The sequence below is a fragment of the Rhipicephalus sanguineus genome, chromosome 9, assembly GCF_013339695.2.
Source record: "Rhipicephalus sanguineus isolate Rsan-2018 chromosome 9, BIME_Rsan_1.4, whole genome shotgun sequence".
Lineage (NCBI taxonomy): Eukaryota > Metazoa > Arthropoda > Arachnida > Ixodida > Ixodidae > Rhipicephalus > Rhipicephalus sanguineus.
The window spans coordinates 72,961,996-72,979,026 of record NC_051184.2 but is presented as its reverse complement, the minus strand read 5'-3'; the positions used below and the strand labels follow the sequence as shown (position 1 = coordinate 72,979,026).

The following is a 17,031-nucleotide window of genomic DNA, read 5'->3' as shown; positions in this document are numbered from 1 at the left end:
ACATCATACATCGCTGGCATACTCTCGGTCATGTTAGCAATGCCTCACCGAAACGGAATTTCAAAATGCACAGCTCTGTGAAATGTCTTCCTTCTGTTTGCTGCAATGAAGGGGTCAGCTAGGGAGGGTGTTGCAGTGAACTAGCGCGAAGGGTGCTATTACTTGCAGCGCTTCTTCTGTGCTTTCACATGGTCTTCATATGGGAACACCATCCAACAGGCACACACAGAGTTAAAATTTTTTCCATCATGCACCCAGCCCTTAAAAAAAATAGGAAAACATACGTAACAGAGGTGCAAACATAAATTAAACTGCCGGTTTATCTTGGGATCGGCAAAGCCCATTCACTCCATTTAACCTACTCTGGGAAAACGCCAGAAGAGCTAAACCCCTCTAGCTTGCAACAACACGGCCACGTATCATAACACCAATTGCAGTGTTGAAGTTGAGCGTAGTTTCGTGAATACAGGCTTCAGACAGAGCACAAAAGCAGCAGAAAACTTGGAACAGCAGAAAGTGAAGATCACGCTGCTTTTACATCACAGTGACACTTACGGAATTTGCTGCTGCAAATTTTGATCGCTACGGCACGTAATGTACCACCCATGAACCCTGCACCCCGATACTAAATAGCCGAATCCATACAGCGCTAGAATGGCTTCCAAACATTGCCACTCACTCTCAAATTGGGCCAGGTCCTTGGCCCGCTCGGCCTGAGCCAGCTTCAGCTCCAGGTTGCTAATCTCCTCCACGGTGGCTTTCTGCAAAGGCACACAACAGCTGCTGCACTTCCAGAACAACACAACGACACTCCAATGTTCAATGTCCCATCTTTTTGTTCCTTGAAGTACGAGGCAGCCCATGAGGTTCTTGAGAACCTCTATCTGAATGGCATGTTTGAAGCCCATGTACTTATATTTAGATGCACGTTAAAGAACCCCAGGTGGTCTCTCATAATTACGGTGTCTCTCATAATTATATTGTGGTGTTGCCACGTTGAACTCCAGATATTATTATTATCTGAATGGCACTGGAAGTGAATCAAACATGGTATTTTTACAGTACAGTAGACTCACTGAACAGAAGCTGAAGGGACCAGCAAAATATGTTCCATTCAACAGGAATTCTATTTATCGAGAGATGAACAGGGCTGCAGAATTCAAATGTGAAACCAATCATATTAGAGGCAGCTCCATTTAAGCAGCAGTTCAGTTTAAGAGATTTCCGCTTGCCGAAAGTCTACTGTAGTGTTCACACAATGACCATAGTTTAAGCATTACTCAACGAAATGCTTCTCTGTCAGGGCTTTTACATGTCCACTTCCCATTTCTATGCTCTTTGAAAGAAGTGCTCATTGATTTCTTTTCTGCAAATTCAACAAGCACTTCCCATCTATTATTCCTAGGGTCAATATCAATGTTACCAATTGCTTCTTCCCCTTCCTGTTTTTTCCTTACTTTCGCATTTTAAGTCTCCCATGACTATGGCGCACTGGATTCGCACCTTTTCCATTGCTGGGCTGGCCATGTAAACGCGTAGGACAGAATCGATGGTCAGTTAGACTAACGGAATGGATACCGAGGGCTGGAAAGTGCAAAACCGAGGACGGCAGAGAGTTAGCTGATGCAATGAAATTGGAAAGTTCACAGGCACAAAATGGAATCTGCTCTCGCATGACAGGGTGAATAAGATCGTTGGGAAAGGCCTTCATCTTTTAGAGGACAAACACTGAGGATGGTTCGTACAGCAGAATGACACAAACCAAGCTCACAGTGGGATTATTTTTTTCAATCCTAGCAAACATCCAATTGCACATCACAAGGCACAGATCATGAAAAGCAGATATTGAACAGTACACACATAAAAAAACAGGTCACAGGATTATGGAAAGGCAACGTGACCCCCAGTAGCAAAATTTGCGATCTCCACAACGTCAAACGATGTCACAGACCCAGCAAGGTTCGATGCAACCTATTTTGGCTCGGTGCTAATGGATGAAGCTTTGCCACTGTTCGCCGAAACACACACTGAACCAAACAGAGGTGAGCGCACACTACCTTGGCAGCCCGCTTGAGTTCCTTCTTGATTCGAAGCTCTTTCTGCTCGCAAGCGGCCAGGGCACTGCGGGAGTGGTCCACCTGCCGCTCCCCTTCCAGGATCAGCTCAAACTGGTGCCGAAAGGTCTTCAGGTGCTCTGCAACACGCACGGGTAGGCGGCGTCACTATGCTACACCGCAGCGGTTAAAGGGACACTAAATAGAAACAATCAATCAGTTTAGATCAATAAATTGTGCTCTGAGAACTCTAATGTCATTAATTTCGCCATCATAGGTTTACTAATAGAGGAGAAAATCAAGTACAAAGTTTCATTTTTAAATTTCGCGCCGAAATCTCCCCGCGTGACGTCACGGATTTCAAAGTGTATTTATCGTATTTTGGCGCCATTGGCTAAACAAAATTACCCCAAACTTGGTATGTTAAGTCTACGGCCCCCTCAGGGGACAATGTACTTCATTTTTACCGATTAGGAACTATGTAGTCCCTAGGAGGTGCCGTCAAAACATGCGACATCACTGCGAATAGTGGGGAATCTTCAAGGCGGCGCTGCCACCCGCATTTTGTTTTTGCGCGTTTTCTCGCCTACTAAATGTCTTCTCGCAGCAAGCGTGGCGTTTTTGGTATCGTGAAAGAGTACTTTATTAATACAGTAGAACCCCGCTGATACGTTTTTGAAGGGACCGTAGGAAATAAACGTAAGAAACGGGAAACGTAAGAGCTGAAAAACAGGAAAAACGACAAAATATGTGGTAGTACCGAATTTTATTTCAATGCTCACGAGCTGCACGGAAATTGGCGCGCTCAGCCGCGATCTAGTCGATGGATAGAAACGCGGAGCTGGGGACGGCCTCATCCACAGAAATGTAATCAACGTATGTGATTTTTTTAACACCAACAGCTGTAGGCATGAAAGAATTAAGCACACACAATCACAACCAGCGCGGCGAGTCCGACCGCGAACCGCGTGCACGACCATGCGAGCTCCAACCAGCTAGAACTCCTCCCGTCCTCCGGCAAATAACGATGATGATGAGTACGCCAACGCGATGGCAGAAGTGAATGCCAATCTCGAAGGCCTTGCTTTTGCGAGCGATTACGTCATAGACGCCATGTTTGTGCAATGCAGATCTCATGGGCTATGCATTTGTCAATAGTATATGCCAATCTCGAAGGCCTTGCTTTCGCGAGCATTTGCGTCATAGACGCCATCTTTGCAATGCAAATCTCGAAGGCCATGCTTTTGTTTGCATCAATAGAAAGATCCTGTTGCTTGCATCTCTCATGCGGCTAATACTATTACGGTCAAACCAGGCCAAGCTGCGTGAAAATGCACCATGGCCGCTCTCTTCGGTAGTCACTCGGTCAGCTCCGAGCGCCACTTCGCGACGTATCATACGGGAACGGTCCGACAGTTACGACGTAACAGCGGGGATCCCAATACATTGTATCCTATGGGAGCTATGCCGGGACCGGCGGAAAACGACGTAACAGCCGGGAAAACACAGCAGTGAGGAACGTAACAGCGGGGTTCTCCTGTATGAGAAAAATCGTTTTGCCCTTTAGTGTCCCTTTAAGGGGGTACTGACAATATTTCATAGCCGACGTAGCCTGCGGGACAGATCCCTGTGAACATGCGTATATAATCTGCCAAATCGTGCGCTGCAGCAAGTGATGTGCCGCGTTATGACTAACTGGTCCCCAGCAAAATACTGCGGCGAAAAAATACCAAACCAAAATCTTTGTGTCAGTACCCCTTTACAAAAACCTTGCGGAGCTGATGCCAACCGCTACTCTAGTCCCAAAACTGATAGCCAGGCCAGTTGGTCTAGATTCATCTTGAATTGTACAGCGCAAAATACAACACAGACGACCATGATGACCGTGCGTGCTTCTTTGTCGTCCATGTTGAACAATGACATTAAATGTCACTCAAGTAAACGCTGAGAATGTTTTAACGACATTGATATATTCTAGGGTTTGCAAGCCAAGTTGATGAGCACTTTTGACAGGGCAGCTAGAAAGGAAGTAGTGATCAGTGGATGTCACTCACCCACAAAGTCCTTCTGGATGTCTGTCCAAAGGGCATTCAGTTCTGCCAACTGCGCCATCACATCCTGCATGAATAAAAGAGGCAGGAAGCAAGAGTTACCTTTGTAAATCGCTCCTCTGTAACAGCAAGCGAGTACTATCAGTGCATTAAGTTCTCCCAAATCAAACTAAAAATTGCGATGAAAAATGACCTGAAAGATGTATCGCCATGGGATAGAAAAAAGTATTGGTAGCCTTCACAGATTCCTATGGCTTTGAATTTACACGATAAAAAACACCCGCTGAGCGTGCAACATGCGAATGACCCTACTGTGATAATAGATACATACTGTTCACAAGTGGTTGCGTCTTTCATGGAGGAGCTTTTCAAACTTCCAGCAAACCGCCACCTTTCAGGGCATGCTTGCCCCGTCTGGTGTAAGCTGCCTTTAAGCGTGTCCGCAGTTTTGCTCGTGCTGCAGAAGAAGGGTTGTTTAACTTTCAACTGTCATAGCTGGAAGTGTCCAGTGAACTCGCTCCGTTTCTAAGGGTTGTGGGGATTGAGGCTTGCCCGTCGCCATTGCGCGGGTTTTTCGCCTATTTCTGCCGTCCACACGTCCCATCATGACTCTCCCCTGCCCGCGTGGGTATGTTGGGGCACGGCCCCTCACCATGCACAGCGCTGCTCAAGGGGCCTGGCTGGCTGGCCTACATGGATGGCACAGAAGACTGCGTGGGTCAGCTTAACCTTCGTGCGATTCCTCGGTAGCATAGACCAACTAGTACCAGCTTTAGAAGCTCACTGGCAACATAGACTATGCAACCCTCAACGCCTTCTTTGTGACCAAGCTCCAGTGCCCCAAACCCTATATGCAATGTATGGCTAGACCTTCCTGCAGCCATCTGAATTTACCAAACAAACAAATCAGGACAACAGCAGTTGTTCCTCACCTGGATTATCCTGTTTTCGTCAGCCTGTGCCCACAGCACCATGTCCTGAGCCACTGCAAGATCACGCCAAGAACAGCTTTCAGCAATGCATCTCCACAGGGTTCACACAAAATTTAACAGGACACTAAAGAGAAAAACTATCTTCCTCGTATTTGTACATTACACTTTCAGAATACCAAAAGCACCACTTTAGCTGCCAGAAGACTTTTCGTAAGGGAGAAAATGTGCAAAAAACATGGTTGATCCTTCTGTCATAGGAATCGGTATAACACGAAAGTAAAAAGTGTCCTTACGTAAAAAGTTGAATGTTTACTGTACGTTGATATAAGAGAGCTTGCACAATGTCTATTGGCGGTACATCTTTATCCCGACTAGTAACATCCATGATCAATAATTAAACAAACCTTTGTGGTATGCGTAGTAGTTAACGGTGAGAGCGTAATCAGTGCAAACTGTGTGCCAGCGAGAAGAGCGTCGCTCATTGGACGCAGAACGTGGGCAAAGGTCGCCATCCCGCCACATGTTAAAGAGTTACTGAACACCACAGCCGGGCTAGAGAGAAACGCAACGCGTGTCGTGCCTACCCTCTAGTACGGCCGCGACTTCTCTCGGGGCTAGCGTAACCGGGGAACGCAGTGTTACAACAAAGCGAAGCAGGTGCGTGTCGCAGAGCTACTTTTAATATGGATGGATGCTATAAGTGAGGCCGAGGCTTGGCCTAAGGTCGCCACCTCGCGGTGTGTTGAGGCGTTGACTTTTAAAAGTGCACTTCTCCAACTGGAAATACGCCGAGTGGGTAGAACGCGTAGCATCGACGCGTTGCAGGAGCTAATCACAGAGGCCACTGTGATAATGCATTACTTCACTTTACCTCTCCCAGATAGCGACACCACCCCGCCGACCAAGAGCACTGCGAGAGAAAAGTATGATATAAAATGCCCGTTTGTAAAGCCTCCAGAGCGTGTGACCGTGGCGCAGTGGATAGCGTGCCCGGCATCTGTTGTCGCGGACCGAGAGGTCGTGGGTTCGACTCCCATTGATGGACCTTTTTTTCTTTAAGTTTTTCTTTGCCATCTGGTCGTGTGATTTTATCGACGTCATTCGCGTGAACGAAATAAGTCACGAAAGTCTTGGTCAACCCCGGCATAAAACACTTTCGTGCTGAAAGAAAATGTGGGTGTAAACGCCACCTTGGAAATTCCTGCACCAACTCACCGTCACGTCATATTTTGACGGTGTCTACTGAGGCGAACCCAATTTTCAATAGGTAAAAACGAAGTACTTTATCCTCTGAGCGGGCCAGAGACTCAACGTACCAAGTTTCAGGAAATTCTATTGAGCCAACGTGGCTCAAATACAAAAATACACATTGAAATCTGTGACACTGCACTGAGATTGATGTGCAAAGATTTCGGTGCGAAATTTGAAAGTGGAACTTCCACCTTCATTTTCTCAGTGACTATTGCAGGATTAACGACAATAAAGTGCTTATGAAATAATTTGTTAGTCTAAAGTCTCTCACTGTTTCACGTTTACGGCAAAATTCAAGGATTGTGGAGAGGGCCTCATTTACAAATTTGGAGTGCACAGGTAGTCCTGTCCTCTTTACCTAGGCTGTACAAAAAAAAATACAAAAAATGCAAAAATACAAAAAAAATATGGTAGACAACTCAATGATAAGAGATAACAGCAGAGAGCCAACATTTTACCACCATATGGCAAACACAAGCCATTGCCAGCCATGATTTAGCAACTGGCAAGCACCATTTCCCATGCGCGCGCGCGTGTGCGTGCGTGTGCGTGCGTGCGTGTGTTTTTTTACAAGTGGCAAGCACTATTTCCCTTGTATTTTTACATTATTTTCAGAATACCAAAAGCACCACTTTAGCTGCGAGAAGACTTTTCGTAAGCGAGAAAATGTGCAAAAAACAATCAGACAATCAGCCATCATTAACCTACACTAGTCAAAACAAGCCAATGCTAAAGACTGCTCGCTGGATGCGAGTAAATATAGCAGTCGAAATGCAGCGATTATATTGCCTTTGGGATCGGCCCGCACTTTTTGTCAAATCAGATTTGCAGCTGCAACTTTGTTGCAGTAAGTCCAAGTAACATGTGCTTATTGCAGTGTATTTTTTGCTCATCATGCAAGAAACACCATTGCACTAAAGGCGACTCAAAAAAGAAAGCAAACAACACTGAGTGTACTGTCAAGTATGCATGTACAGTTGACCTGCTCGGCTTTTCCAGTGAACAAATATGGCTGCGTATCATCAGCACCCAAGCAACAATAGTCCCTTAGTCCAGAGATAAACTTCAAAAGGATGAAATCACTTTTTCAGGCTGATCACAGGAACAAGATTCGTCTTACTGTGACAATATCTTAAAGCAAGAATTTATTTTCTTTAACAGCACTACTTCCGAAAGGCTTTAGTGTAAACACATGCTTGAAGCTGCACCGCAGTTTTGACGTTCAATGACTGCACAGTTTTTGACGCAATGAAATCAAACCCAGCTGCCCTTGAATTTCCAAGTGGGCTGCTACAAAGCTCCGGTAAAGCTGGCTGCAATCGTCACAAAATGACGGTACCTGCTTTTTCATCAAAAATGCATCCATCGTTACATATTAAGTTGAATATTGTTCTTGCCTTTAATAATGCATTGAATTTCACTCAGATATGCTTGAACAGCTTGACTGTTGGCCTTTCGAGCCAATAGATGGCCATCGAATAAATACAGCCATTTCCGCCAGTACTCCTGCAGAGAAAACAGCTTGCACAAGTCCAGAGATAAGCCAGATTAAAAGGATGAATCACAACGACCTCATACAGAGTGGCTAAGCCGCAGGCAAAGAGACACTGATGCAAGGCAACAGAAAACAATAGGCCTTGAAGTAACCATCTCTCTTGAAGAGCTTTCCCCTTTAACACTGCCACTTCAGAGAGACCTTAGCATAAACAAGTGCTCGACACTATCGCAGCATGGTCTGATGTTTGAAACGAAAGCAGAACGTCCAAAGCTGCACAGAGTTTGCAAGTGGGCCGGTTTTGAAGCTGCTAGCAGTGAAGGTAATGGCCGTCGCCACGAAATGACAGCGCGGGGAACTACGCTTCGATGCACCTGACATGTCAATGGGCAAAACTCGCTTTCAGTGATGCATAACGACAGTCTCGCTCAGCCCCGTGGCAGCATTTGCCAGAACACACTACTCAGCCAATGTAAATACGTATCTGGCGTGTGACACTCACATTTAAGTGGCAAAAGATGGTCTAACGGGCTCTCACGGTCACTTTGTAGCACAAACTACAATAGTGGCTATTAGACCTTAGAGGTTTTTAGCATGTTCGGTATTCCGGTACACACAAGGGGGTTTACGGAATACCGAGTTGCAGGACAACGGTATCGACATCCTGTGACGCTTTGTGCCACCACAATTATAGACGTTTGTTTTCACCTAGTGTCTTTCAGGGAAAGAAGTTTTAAAAAGGCAACTCATCGGTATTAGGCTGTTGGGCAGAATTTACGCCAGCAGAGAAGTAGAATCCACTAGGTTTCTGCAATAACAATTCTGTGCTTGCCTGGTTCATCTCGACCCCGCCAGATGGCACCACCTATCCGGCCCACGGTATCCAGTATAACGCTAATGCAAAGGAGTTTGCAGGGAAGCTAAAACTCTACTCATGGACAATTAGCTGTATAATAAATGCCCTTACCGACCTAAATATCCCAAAAGTAATCAGAGTTCTGCTTTCTTTTTTTACGTGGACTGAGCAAATCACTTGTACTTTGCAGTCTACATAAGAGAAGGCTGTCCCTTTCAATGCCACTGGAATGCAACATGTGAATGGTATACTGGACACATGCCCTTCAGTAAAATCACAGCATGAGTCATAAACCATAACTTCTTGCAAAAATGAAAACAAAGAAAATACCATTTCAATCACCTCACTTTATCCACGACCTTGTGGATCTCGTGATGCGAAAGGATATGCCGACAGCCGGAACCTGCTTCTTATTCTCCCCATTTTGAATTTTACTACACTGTATGTTTTTCTATGCTAACGTTCCAGCATTCACTTTGTTGCATATCGGCATCCAAGTGCTACAAAGTTCTTTTTACATTGTTGTTTTTAGGAAACTGCACAGTATTTTACTGAAGCAGTAAGATTTATTCTGAAGGTGTGTGTATGTGTGTTTACTGACCTCACACAGTCTGAATGAAATGCTTGTCGTTCAGCACATTCAAGTACTCTTTAGACTTAAAGACACTCACGGCACTATTGTTTGTGCAGTACAACAGAGATATTTTCAAACGTTGTCGTATGCTATAAAAATATACGCGCAACTTTACGCTGCGAAGATCCCGCAGAGAAGCTGTACTCGGTGAACTCCCCTGGTCAGTGTCAAGGTCACAGTGACACAGCACACTTTGACACGGCACCGTTTTGCTTCTGAGCTTCGGATTTCATGTGCAGTGCACGAACTTACGGTGAAGACAGCAACCAACATCTAACTGCATAGCAGTGCACTTATTTGACACATCGCTATTTATGTCTGCAGATTAAACTCGTAAATGCACCCCATTTCTTTTTTTTTATTACCACTCAAATACTGCCGACTCCAGAGGGAGACTGTCATTCACATCAGCACATCAAATTTGTCAACGGACATTTTTTTTTATTTTTATACAACCATTTTCTTTTTTATTTCCTTTTTTCTTACTTCTTATGGGTTATTGATGTCGCATTATTCTGTGCTTGTGAAACAATTTGAGATCCTTTTACGATGTTATTTCTGCTTTTGAACTATTTTTGTCATGTTCTATTTCTTTCAAAGAATTTTTTTTAATTCGCTGTTTTTGTCCCTGCTTCTGAGTATGGGTGGAGGGGCCTGAGGAAGAGTTTATCTGCCTTTAGTCCATTCAACTCGGGCAGTACAAGTCTCGATAAATTTAATAAATCCGGATACATGGCAGTTGCACAAAACAGACACAGTATAATTGTTGGGGTTTCACATTCCAAAACCAGAAATGCACAGAACAGAACGTCATTAAAGGGACACTAAAGAGCAAAACGATTTTTCTCACATTAGTAAAGTAGTCTTCCACGATACGAAAAACACCACGCTTTCTGCGCGAAGACTCTTAATAAACGAGAAAACGCGCAAAAAGAAAATACAGGTGGCAACGCCACCTTGGAATTCCCGCACCATTTGCCGTGACGTCACGTATTTTTGACGGCGCCTGCTTGGGCCTATGTAGTTCCTAATCGGTTAAATGGAAGTACATTGTCCTCTGAGGGGGTCAGAGACTTGACAGAGTTTGTGGAAATTTCTTCGAGCCAGTGGCGCCAAAATACATTAAATGCTCTTTGAAGTCTTTTACGTCACTAATTACAAAGTTCGGCGCGAAATTTAAAAATTAAATTTTGAACTTTGTTTTCTCCTCTAATTATAAACCTATGGTGGTGAAATAAACTACACAAGAGTTCTCCGAGCATACTTTATTAATCTAAACCAATTCATTGTTTCTCTTTAGCGTCCCTTTAAGAAACCCAAGACGATGACTGAACATCACTTTTTTTTTTTCTTGTAGCACCAAGCAAGATTGTCAGTGGACTCACCAGCGTTCTGTGCCGTAAGGAAGGACTTCATGGCAAGCCGGATGTCCCGGAGCTCCGAGATGACCAGGTTGAGGTCGGCATGACCCCCGTTGAGTGCCTTGAGCCGGGCGCCACTCCTGCAAGGAACACACGAACAAACTTAACTCCCCATTTCTGGGTACAACACACCTGCAAACTCTGTGACCCACAGGCAGTGTGCATATCCTCATTACAGCCAATCAGCTATACAGAAGCCCTCAGGGTAGACTCTATAGTGAGGTCCATGAAAGGGGAAGACTGCCATCCACTTATTTGCAGCTTCTTGGTACAAATGCGTGAAATGAAATTTTTCCCTTTCATACTTATTTCAAGCTTATTCATTCTATCGATTTCCTTCCAAGTACTGACACGAAAATGTTGAGTTGTTGCTTGGGGACAAATGAAAGGCCATGCCCTCAAGGGGCTAGAAAATGTACTCGTAAGCATGAGTGCACCCTGAAAAATTAGTTACAATATGTTTTAAAAGCTAGTTTTGGCTCCTGCTGTACACTGCTGCTAACAACACAGTAGGACCTTCTCGTCACAGTGCTCATGCAAAATTTTGCGAGATTTCCACGGCCACTCTGCCATGTGCCTTCGTAAGCGATGCACAAGTGGTCACTTGAAATGTTTTGGTACTCGACATCTTCACAACTAGCCATACTAGACATGAGGTCAGCAGAATCAATACTGTAGCCTGACCTCATGGTGGTGTCAAGGCCAGTAGGTGCACCATGCGAAAATAGACTTTAATGTCAAAATAAAATATCTTATTAGCAGTTGCTTAAAGGGACACTAAAGAGCAAAACGATTTTTCTCATATTAGTAAAGTACCCTTTCACGATACCAATAACACCACGCTTGCCGCAAAAAGACGCCTAGTAAGCGAGAAAATACGCAAAAACAAAAGGTGGGTGGCGACGCCACCTTGAAGTTTCTGCACCATTCGCCATGATGTCGCGTGTTTTCACGGCGCCCACTAGGGACTACGTAGTTCCTAATCGGTAGAAATGAAGTTTACTGTCCTCGGAAGGGGTCATAGACTTGACATACCAAGTTCAGGGTAATTTTGTTGAGCCAATGGCGGCAAAATACGATAAATACACCTTGAAATCAGCGACGTCACGCGGGAAGATTTCGGCGCGAAATTTAAAAATGAGACCTTCAACTTGATTTTCTCCTCTATTAATAAACCTGTGGTGGCCAAATTAATGAGATTAGAGTTCTCAGAGCACAATTTATCTATCTAAACCGATTCCCTGTTTCTCTTTAGTGTCCCTTTAAGGCCAGCTCTGTATTCAGGAGATTTGTATGGTAAACTCCGCTTTGAAAATCGGTGTCTGTACGCCTTTAACGGTTTTAGGAATGAAGTCGAAAGCAGTTACGCACGTTACATGGTCCTGAATGTAAAACCTGGAGAATATGCAAGCCGTATGGAACTAGCACAATCACGTTATCACAGTCAGCTTTGGGGTAGATAGACGCCAATCCAGTTGTCCAAAGACAAAAAAGAAAAGAAAGGAAAAAATAAAAAAATGAAAGCCACGAAATGCATTTTTCTAACACTTTGAGCTGTCAGAAAAACCTAGGACAGAGCAACAACTGGGCAACCAACACATAACACAAAGTCATCTGAAGTCAACACCCTATCATATTTCTCCTCAGCTGAGCTAGTAAAAAAAAAAAAAACCTTTACAAAGGATAGCCACCAAAGGAGTTTTCTCTGAACTGAATTTTTTTTACACTGCGGGTCTTTGTTCTTTGTGGACATCTTAGAAAGCACATTTTTTTTTAATTTTATCTATAAAGAGCTATGCAGACACCGTGCACTGTGGACACTGGTGCCTGCAAGCCTTCTGCGAGCCAAAATGATGGATATAAGAGACTCGCTGCATATTTCGACGACGGAACATTTTTCAGGCACTGTGGCAAATCATGTACAGCAAATGCATGTTTCCCTCAGCATTAAAACATACCAAAGAGAAAGATGCAATCTCAGCCTTGTAGAAACATTCAACACAGAAATATGGGCTAGTTGGCGAGAACTGACCCATACATAGTAACAACGAAGAAACACACCATTGCATGTCCTTGTTGCATGTCCAACACATGCACATTGCATGTGCCTGTGTTGGAGTTCCTTTTGTGCTCGCTAAGATATCTGAGGTTGTAGGAATATGCTGCAGCGTCTATAGTCTGATACAACTTTAGAAGGCAGCGGCATTTCCTCCTCAAAGGCGGACGAACACAAGCCTGCACCAATGGGCGCGCACTCAGGACTTAGGTCATGAGCCGGACGGCCGGTGACTTCGGAGAACATAGCTGAGTGCATGAGTGGGACTATTTCTTTAGTCGCGGAGGCAATCGGCTGCTGTGCTTCGAACGTCTGGGCGGGGTCTCTCCGGCCTTCTAAAGTTGTATCTGACTATAGGTACAATGAAAGGTAGTGGAATTGGAGCAGCAACACGTCCTGCAACATTTTCATTTTTAGGATAACTGCCACACCCCTCTAATTCCAAAACAGGTAGCACAACCAATGAAACCAACAGACAATTGTTTATTGTGTATTAATTGTTAATTTTTCAAGGGGCTCATTCCTTTGTCTACCAAAGAAGCGAGCCCCTCTAACAATTCCCCTTCTTTTGTACTTTCATAGCGAGGGCCTCTTCCCGGCAGACTTGACACCTTAGGTAGCACACAAAGGATTATTCGTCAGCTGCCACCTCGTGGAAAGAATAACAGGTCATAGTACTAGCAAAATAGGAGACGGGGACGAGATGAAGAAACACGGAACATCTCGGCCCCCTCTCCTATTTCGCTGGTACCATGACCTATTATTCTCGAAACCAACTAGCCAAAACCTTCCGCCTTAACTGTCTCGTGAAAACATCACATGCCACGTGACACCCTCGGGCAAAGAGTGCTCCAACCTCGCCCCCTTGGCTATGTGCGGCACTGGCTAACAATCCCAGGGATTAAATGCCTATAAATACCCAAGAAAGTCAGCGAGAGCGTGCCCTCTGTCGTAGCTCAAATGGCAGAGCATCGGATGTACAACTCGAAGGTTGTGGGTTTGGATCCCGCTGATGGAGGGCGATTTTTTGTCCACCTTAATTCCTTTCAATTTATGGCATAATCATTACACTACAGTTAAATACAACAAGTAATGTCCCCAATGCATTGACTTGATTGTCCGTTGGTTCCAGTGGTTATGTCTAACGAAGAAACCAGGCCCTTGAACAATTGCCCTTCTTTCGTAAAAACATGAGGCAGTGCTCTTCCATTAGTGCCACAGGGCCAATGAATACAGTAAGGCTGGCTAATATCTGCCTATTTTATTCTTTCACTTTCGACAAAAAGTGAACTCGTGCTACATATTGCAAGCCACTGTGATAATCTCAAAGCCAGTTTGCATAAGCTTGACAGAACACACGCGACTAGCCTAATGAATTTGAGTAGTGGCTCACTGGGCTAATTTGAACTCTACAACTGGCTGCTTGACAAAAAGGCCTGCGAAAAAAAGATTCGCTTCAAAGGGACACTAAAGTAAAACAGTGAATTAATCTAGCCTGGTAAGTTATTCTTTAAGAACTCCATTGTTTATTTGACCATCATATCTTAATTATTCAATGACGAAATGGAGGTCAAAGTAAAATTTTAAGTTTTCGCAACAAAATCCGATATCAGCATGACGTCACGGATTTCAAAGTGTTCTTTCCTGTCTTTGCCACATAGGGTAAACGAAATTTTATGAAACTTGGCATGTTAACTCTCTGGCCCCATCACAGGACAATGTATTTGATTTTTACAGATTAAGTACCCTAGCACACGCTGTCAAACTACATCACAGTGAGCTGGAGCGGAAACTTCAATGTGACACTGCCACCTGAGTTTTCATTTTCTCGCTTACCGAGTCTCCTGTGACCTGTCGCAGTAAGAGTCCTGCTTCTGGTATTTTGAACATGTAATTTACCAATGCGGAACAATCCCTTTTCTCTGTAGGGTGCCTTTAAAACCACCCAAATTAGAGTGGCCAGCGAAATGGTATATCGCTTGCAACAGGGTTCCTCACAGGAACTAGAGGCATTTAGCCAGAATATTTTCTTTCGGGGGAATAGGGTGGTAGAGGTGTTGGGGAGGAGGGGGGGGTGTCGCTCTCTGGCTACACCCCATTGATTAAATTTTTAAACTCGTCGGCAATGTGAAAGATTCGCGCGCGTTATCAAACATGACGTATGTGCAGGCGGCGCAAGCCTTTAAAGGAGTACTGACATGAATTTTAAAATTTTTCGGGTTGTTGCTCTAAATGAAAGCACGGGTGTCGAGAACCCTAAAAAGAGTGTCGTGGTGCCTGGGGATGCATTGCACTATATTTTTAATACCGCTTCTTCTCAACCAGCAGTTTCGGTTTCGAGATGGCGGCTTCATAGTGACGTGTCAAGTCTGCCCGCGACGTCACGGGCAGACTGCAACCCACGAAATATGCACCTGCTGTCCTTTGCTTTCAGTCGAACGTGGTTCATGATGAGTGAACTGTCGTCCAGTGCCTCCGACAGCGATTTCTGTGATTTAGGCTGCATGCAGAACCCAGACTTCGCAAACCAAGTGAGCTGACTTGAAACGTCATAGGGCTCTCCATGCGGTGAAGCTGCCTTGCAGATTCTGGGAGATGAGAACTTTAAAATCAAACTTAAATATTTATACGTGTTTCCCGGATGCGGCGTGGGGAGAGCGTTAACACAACATGCCAAGGAAACCAAAAACGTCCGTTTTGCTGCACTTCAAAATCGTGTCAGTACTCCTTTAAGTGTTGCCAAAACGTGAAGCAAAGAAATTTAGGCAACACCTTGCGGAAGCAACTATCGCCTGACAAAGTACGCACTGCCTGACAAAACTGCGCGTGCAAAGCAAATATACCGACGGCCAGGGCAAAGCTCATATGTCAGCTGATAGCGTGAACAGGACGCGGTTGTGTTTGCCAGCCCGTCGCGCGGTGCCGTGTTGATTCAGGCAGCTCACTTTTTTCTTCAATAACGGGCGAGAAGGCACGTGATCAGCGTAGTGGACACTCTTAGTCAACGAAAAGACGAAAGCAAAATCAAACAACACCCAGTTCACTAAGAGCAACAACGTTCGAAACGCACTTGCGCTCCTTCTCTTGCTACTGGAATCTCAAACACGCGCCGCTTGCCAAAAAAACACGTGCCCTTGGACTCCGCAGCAAAACGTCCGGGATAACTCGAAAGCGCGCCCACCCGTGTAAACAAAGCGCGGTTGAAAACTACGTTTAGCTTGAAGCGTCCAGTTTTCAGCCGGTCATTAAGGCGAAAATTAGTGTAACTACCTGTCCGGACCAATAAACGTAGGCAGCTGCTCGGCCTTTTTCTCGAACTTCCTTCGTCTCCAGGTCGTTGAGATTCGCCCACCACCCCAAACAACCACCGAGGCCAAAAATAAACGCAGCGGAGTGCCTTTGGATCACGGTGTGCGACGGAGTAGAGGTTCGTCCCTTTCGTCCGACGTGCTATCGCGCGAGCACGGCACGGCGAGACAACAAAGTGGGCCAGACTAGGCGGCAGGCACCGCAAGACGCCGGAAAGCGGCCACTCATGCAAATCGACAGCACGCCAGCGTGCAAAAAGCGTTTATTCACGCTCCGTGCCCGGCCACTCCACGAGCACGTACGACACCGACGAAGACTGCGAGCAAGAGACGTAAATTTCGCGAGGCACACTCACCGTCGAATGGCCCGGCTGGCTCGATCCATGGCGAGGCAGGAAAAGTGGCGCACGCACACACACACACCGGTTGCAAACAAAAGGTGCTCAAGCGAGCCGCATCTCCCCGCTTGGCGACAGCGCAGGTGCGACAGAAAAAGCCTTCAAGGTCGAAGCCAGAGTTGGCGCAATCACTGATGCTGGTCTCGCTGGTACTGCGCCGGCTTGTTAATGCGAGCAGCAGCTGAGAACGGCTAGTAGGATAAGTAGGCCTAGCATTGAGAAAGCCGACGCGGGCAACCGGTCGACGAAGACGCGGTCCAGCGCGAAAAACGAACTGTGGGCAGGGCCATTGAAGCCGCCGAGCGTCCGGAATCACGGCTGCGTGCCAAACTACTGCGCAAGGTCTGCACTGATTTCAACTGCAAGCGCTGGCGGCTTCCACGCAGCAGCTGACAGCAGTGTCCAACAACGACCACAAATCGCTACCGTCGGAACCGTCCCCACTTTTCAGCGGTCGCTCTCCCGCTCTTCTCCCTTGCACCGCTTTTCTTCTCTCATGTTTCGCGCATACCCTTCCCCCCTTCCCTCTTCAAGTACAAGCGTACAAGCCAAAGCCGATCCAACAAACGCTATTG

The 17,031-nt window shown here is 45.6% G+C and overlaps 1 pseudogene; it reads right to left on the bottom strand.

Annotated features, from left to right (window-relative positions):
* Positions 1-16,916, bottom strand: part of LOC119405318 (protein enabled homolog) — a 64,664-nt pseudogene extending 47,748 nt beyond the window's left edge.
* Positions 16,917-17,031: the final 115 nt, after the last annotated feature.